Source organism: Callospermophilus lateralis, chromosome 9 (genome assembly GCF_048772815.1).
Source record: "Callospermophilus lateralis isolate mCalLat2 chromosome 9, mCalLat2.hap1, whole genome shotgun sequence".
NCBI classification, from domain to species: Eukaryota; Metazoa; Chordata; class Mammalia; order Rodentia; family Sciuridae; genus Callospermophilus; species Callospermophilus lateralis.
The window spans coordinates 65804818-65811280 of record NC_135313.1 but is presented as its reverse complement, the minus strand read 5'-3'; the positions used below and the strand labels follow the sequence as shown (position 1 = coordinate 65811280).

At 31.4% G+C, this 6463-nt stretch overlaps 1 pseudogene; it reads left to right on the top strand.

Moving 5' to 3' along the window:
• The first annotated feature begins 288 nt into the window (after positions 1–288).
• On the top strand, positions 289–882 carry LOC143407306 (large ribosomal subunit protein eL19 pseudogene; annotated as a pseudogene).
• The last annotated feature ends 5581 nt before the right edge of the window (positions 883–6463 follow it).

Here is a 6463-nt window from a genome sequence, read left to right as displayed (position 1 = left end):
AAACATTCTAATATTTTATTTTCACATCCCACTTTCCAAATTCTCTGTCACTTACATTTTCTCCAACCCTAGGTAAAAGCTACCACGTGCTCTGTTCCTTTTCTGCCAGGCATTGCTGCAGAATTCACTAAACTGCATCCACTGACTCTAATATAATTTAGGTACATATTTCAGCAGCCCATATTTAATTTTTTGCTATTTTCTACCTCAATTACAAACTTATCCTCTCTTTTCAGGCTCTAAATATTTTTTTTTGACATTTTCACCTTTTGCAGCTTATCTGCAGCCATGAGTATGCTCAAGCTTCAAAATAGAATTGCCTCCAGTGTCCTCTTCTGTGGCAAAAAGAAGGTCTGGTTGAGACCCCAAGGAGACCAATGAAATAGCCAGTGCCAACTCTTGTTAGCCGATCTGGAAGATCAAAGATGGGCTGATCATCCACAAACCAGTGACTGTCCATTCACTCACTCACCGATGCCAGGAAAAGAATACCTTGCCTCCCTGGAAGGGCAGGCATATAGGCAAAGGTAAGCAAAAAGGTACAGCTAATGTTCGAATGCCAGAGAAGGTAACCTGGATGAGGAGGATGCAGACTCTTCAGAGGCTACTCCAGAGATACCGTGAATCTAAGAAGATTGACCAGACACAAGCATCACAGCCTCTACCTGAAGGTAAAGGGGAATGTGTTCAAAAACAAGCGGATCCTCCTGGAACACATCCATAAACTGAAAGGAGATAAGGCCCAAGAGAAACCACTCGCTGACCAGGCTGAGGCACGGAGATCTAAGACCAGAGGGGCACGAAAACCATGAGGAGTGCATCTAGGACAAGTAGGAGGAGACCATCAAGACACTGTCCAAAGAGGATGAGACCAAGAAATAAAGCCTTCTCTCTTTTGTCTGTACATAGTGGCCTTGGTGATTAAGTAGATTGGTCCTTGAAATGATAACAAGCTTTATCTGTTAAAAAAAAAAATTCAAAATTCTCTCAGAAGATTTTTTTCCTCTGTAATTACAGAATCTTACAAATAAACATCTTCAATGTTTCTATTGCTATCAGAAACTGTTTCTCTATATGCATTTTTTTGTTGTTTCACTCTTTCTCTATTAGGACAATCATTTTCTCTTTCAGCTTTATATCATAATAATTATCTCTGATGTTTTTATGCCTTCAAATTTTCATTTATACATTTCTCCTCTACCCACAAACATGTTTCAATGAAGTTAAATATAATGTAGAGAAATACCTCTACATTGGTCCCCCAGTCCTCTTTGATCCTTATTATTCCTTTAATTTTAAACTTAGCAAAAGAAGAATCATTCTCTTTGCTTTTTTTTTTTACCCATTCATTCATCTTTTAATTCTTATTAACCAGGATTCTACCACTGAAAATGCTCTTTCTGAGATCTACAATATTAGTGGCTACTAATGAGGGTGATATCCGTTAAGGGCTTTACAAATAAGAGAGGTCATTCTTATTAAATGTACTCAAATCATCAATCCTCTTGCTTCCTCTGATTTCTCCTGGTTTATTAGCTGGACCTCAGATCAGAGCGATTCCTCCATTTATATATAAAAAAAATCTTTTTATCCCCTATCTTATCACATTGAGACTGACCCATACTGTCTCAAATTATTGACACAATTGACAAGGCTATGAGAAAATTAAAATAATGAAACTAATGTATTCAATAGCAATAGCATAAAAATTACATATATACATAAATGTATTTAGTCTCCCTTTCCTTTTTGAGACAAAGAGATCTGCTGAAAGAAAAATTTATCTGTGTTTATACTTATACCTATCTATCTCTAGCTATCAACCTATATAAAACTATGCCTTTAGAAAAATAAGCTTCCCCAGCTGCATATTTGTGTTGCTTTGCATTAGGATTAATTAATTCTTTATAGTGTTTTAGATGTTATATGGAGTACAGTCTTTAAATGATTCCTCTGACACTGTGGCAGTTTTTGCTCTCAGCTATGCATATATTATATATGACATGCATATTTAATGTAAATACCTCTCACATAGATGAAAAAGTATGATTGTTCAATTTACCACTTACCTTCAGGTGTGGGGGTTAAGAGACATGTTATTTTTAGAAGGAGTTATTTGGATTAAAGATAAACATATCTTCTCACTGCCAAACTAAATGTAATCATAAAGAAGGGAACTCATAGCAAATTTATACATGCAATGGAATTGATGAATAAAATATTAAAATAATAGGTTTGTCCTTCTATAGCACAAAAAGATACATTTAAATATTCCCTTGGCCAAATAAGAAAAAAAAACATAGCAGGGAACAAATTTTATTTATCAGTCTCCAAAGATAGAAAGGAAAATTCTGTGTAAGACTACATAAATTGTAAATGACATTTAACAGATATCACATGTGAAAGTGCCTTCAATGCACTATTTCCAATTTGCTTAGACAAGTTGAAAGTAAAACATTGAGATAAGAGCCTGTAACTTGCCCTAGAATGGCCAAGCTTTAAAGAGAAACAGTATTTTCTGATTTAACTTATTACTATCGATTCACAAGGGAGAAGCTGCATTCAAATATGTATTTTCAAAATCACACATCATACCCTTAAAAAACATCAAAATACATCTAAACAGTATTCAAACAAAGAAATAAAAGTGGGCATAAAACTATGATGATTTACATGCAGATGTTATCTATTAGAGCTCATACTGGAATATAAATCATTTGCTCCTTTAATACATACTTATTAAAATTACAATGAAGAGTAAATCCTGAGGAGAAAAATACTACCAAATATTGTTTTCACACTCTAGGCAGGTTCTTTTCTGCATCTTTCCAAGTAGTAACTTTCTCAATTTAAAGAACCCAATCACCTAGCAAATTACACAAGCATAATTACTAGCTTATCCCATTCAATCTTTCTTTTCATGCCCTGCCTCTATGCAGCTGGCACAGAACCATAGTTATATGCCAAGAAAACCGCCAGCTGGTAGGGATCTGTGGTACAGCTCACATGGGAGTTTTAAAAAGAACCCTTATTTTCAGCAGTTGTACTGGCATTGCTAAGCAGATGACTCAGGGATCTTCAAGTTTTATTCATTGTTTACCCATCTCTTCAGAAACCTAGGATTTGTACCATATTGAAGTTTAGTCTCATAGTAAGTCAAACTTGGGACATTCTTTGAATAATTCACTTTATGAAGCCACAAACCAAGACCATTTACTAGCTCTGTAGCATTATGATTCTTTTAGTTCTAAATGAACTACTTTTCCCTACTAACATCTGAACTGACTAGATGTAGCTTTTGCAGAAAATGTTTATATTATTTTTATAAGAACATACATGAGCTCATTAAGAAGGTTCTGGTAATATAAAAATTCTAAATACAAAATTGAAAAATACAAAAGGCATTATCTAAATTTAAATATAATAATGCTATATTTAAATAAAGTTTATATTTAAAGTTTAAATATAATACAGATGGAGAAAATGTTCCAGACAAATGTGAATTTTTTAAAAATGTAGGTGCCTCTTCTTATATCTGATGGAATCCAACTTAATGTAAAACATTATAATATAAAGGAAAAACAGATGCTGCATCTGATACAAAGAAGAACATAAGGAATATATAGCATTATTAACATGTATAAAGTTAAACATATGTCAATATAATGTATCAAACAATTAAAAGAACTTTAAGTAAAACCTTCTATAGTTGGAGTTTTTATTTTTTATTTTTTTAATTAATTTTTTATTTGTATATGACAGTGGAATGCATTATAATTCTTATTGCCCATATAAAGCACAATTTTTCTTATCTCTGGTTGTATACATTTTTTAAAACACTTCAAACACTACAGAGAAAGCAAGTAAAGAAAGTTATATGCAAAGGCATTGAAGGTGTTAAAAAAACAATGTGGAGATGACAGATGATATATGGAAGTCTACAGTGACAGAAAAAAGCATGTTTTTTAGACCATATAGACAACATTTAAAAAAAAAAGATCATGTATTTAATCATGAAAGCAGTAACAATAAATTCCAAAGAATAAAATGATACCTTAGCTCTCTATTCACAATGCAACTTAGTTATACATTAACTAAAGAAATATACTTTTAAATTAAACTTCATATTATTAATTATTCCTTGGGTTTAAAATAAATTTATAAGCATAATCAGGAAATATTGGCAATGAAAATTAATGATAATGAAAATTCTGCATATACAAATATATGATGATTATAGCAGTAGTTGAAGGAAATTTATGGTTAAAACATGCATATCAATAAACAAGAACTACTAAATAAAAGAGAATAAATGCTTGATGAAAGAGTGGCAAAATAACAATGTCTAAAGAAATAAAGAAAATAAAATAAAAATAGGGAAAAATAAAATTGAGATAGAGATTAAAAACAGAACTGTTACCTGAAAAGATCAGCAGGAAAGGATTTGGAAGGATTAATCAAGAAAAAAAGATGAAAGATGTAAGTTAAAATAATACAGAACAAAAAAGGGAATTAAGACAAAAAAGAGGTTTTAAAAAACTGAAGTGTTAGGACCACTACATTAAAAAAAAAATGTGAACCTATATAAATGGATATGTCTCTTAGAAAAACATAAAATGCCAAAATCAAGAAAAGATAAAAATAGAGCACTGAATAGTTCACTATATGTTATAGACAATTAAATGTCAGTCAATAATTCCCTCCCCTCAAAAATCCAGATTCAGAAGGTTTTATATGTCATTATACCAAAACTCATATAACAAACTTTTGAATCATAGATTTTATTCTTTAATTTCAATTAAGAAAATGCAAAAAAAAAAATGAACCAGTTCATTTATAAAGCCTATTATGTAATGCTAAGACAAAACAAATAAGCAAAATCATGACATCAGTTCTCTTATAAACATGCAAGCAAAACTTCTGGGGAAAGTATTAGCTAACTAAAAACCAAAGAAAATATATCATTTTCAGGCAAATTATTTTCCAGAAATGCAAGAATGCTTCAGTATCCAAAATATGTCAGTGAATTTTTTCTTGTTATTAATAAGAAAAAGAAAACATTATTTTTAAGTGATGATTTTAGAAATGCTTAACAAGTAACAAAGAGTTCATCTTCAAGAATGAGTAAACATATTACCTGAAAACTTGGCAGCTTAGACCAACTATATTTATTATCATAGTTTCTGTGAATCAAAAATTTCAATGTAGATTAACTGGGTGTTTCTGTACCAGACTCTCTCAAAAGACTAATACCAAAATATTACACAGAGTTCTAGCCATCTCAAAGGTCCAAGGGGGTTATGCTTCAAATTTACTCATATGGATGCTGACAGGCCTAAGAAAATTCTTTGCAAGCCTATTCATCTAATTTTGACTAATCTCAAAGACCCACTTCTAAACTCACTTATGTGGGTCTCTCTGCAGAGTTGACTCTTGGAAGTGATATCTAGTTTCTTTTGCCATATTCTGCTTATCAAAAGTGAATGAAAAAGTTTGCTCCCTACTTAAGATAAGAGGATAATCCAAGGGACATAAGTATTAGAAGACAGGGAATATTGGGACAATCTTAAAGGCTGTCCACCAAAACATGATATACAAAAATCAATATCAATGGAGAAATTTTCATGAGGAAACTAGAAAAGGGGTGGATTCAATGGGTCAAGAATGAAACAAAGATTCTATTGTCTTTATATACATTATTTTAATGATTAATGTGTTCTGGTTGTATTGGGCAATATGAAAATGAAAAAAAGTAACAAGATGGAGAATTGGGAGGGAATATATAAATTATTAAGAAATGAACATCTACCTCTAGAAAGAGTAATAGCTTGGTGGTAGAGCACTTGCCTTATATGTGTAAGGCACTGGGTTCAATCCTCAGTACAACATAAAAATACACAAATAAAATAAAGGTATTGTGTCCGTATACAACTAAGAAAAATATTTTAAAAAAGAATAATCAATAGCTATAAAAAGTTCAGCAAATTTACCAAAAAACTCAACTTACAATATTAAAATAATTATTTAGGGCATCACTCAATAAAAAATGACTTAAAAATAACACACTGTTCATAAAAGCACTATAAACCATAACATGTCCAAGAATCAAGTAAGAATACAAATTTTCTCTCTACAAGAAAATGCAATTAAAATAAAGGACTGTATTAGTAAGCTTGTGGAGCATAGTGAAATATCAGGCTGAATGGCTTAAACAAGATATTTATTTCCCACATATTCATAGTCTGGGATGTTCAAGATCAAAATGCTGGCACCTTTAGTTCTGGTGAGGGAAAATCATTTGCTCTTGCAGTTTTATTCATGAGACTATATTTAGCCAAATATACAAATTCTTTAGTAAATATAGTCCTACTTATGCTATCTAGTTATTCTTAGGTATGTTTTAATTGATTCATTCAAGAAAGTTTTCCATTTTCTCTCTTTTCTCTACTTCATTCTGTCAATT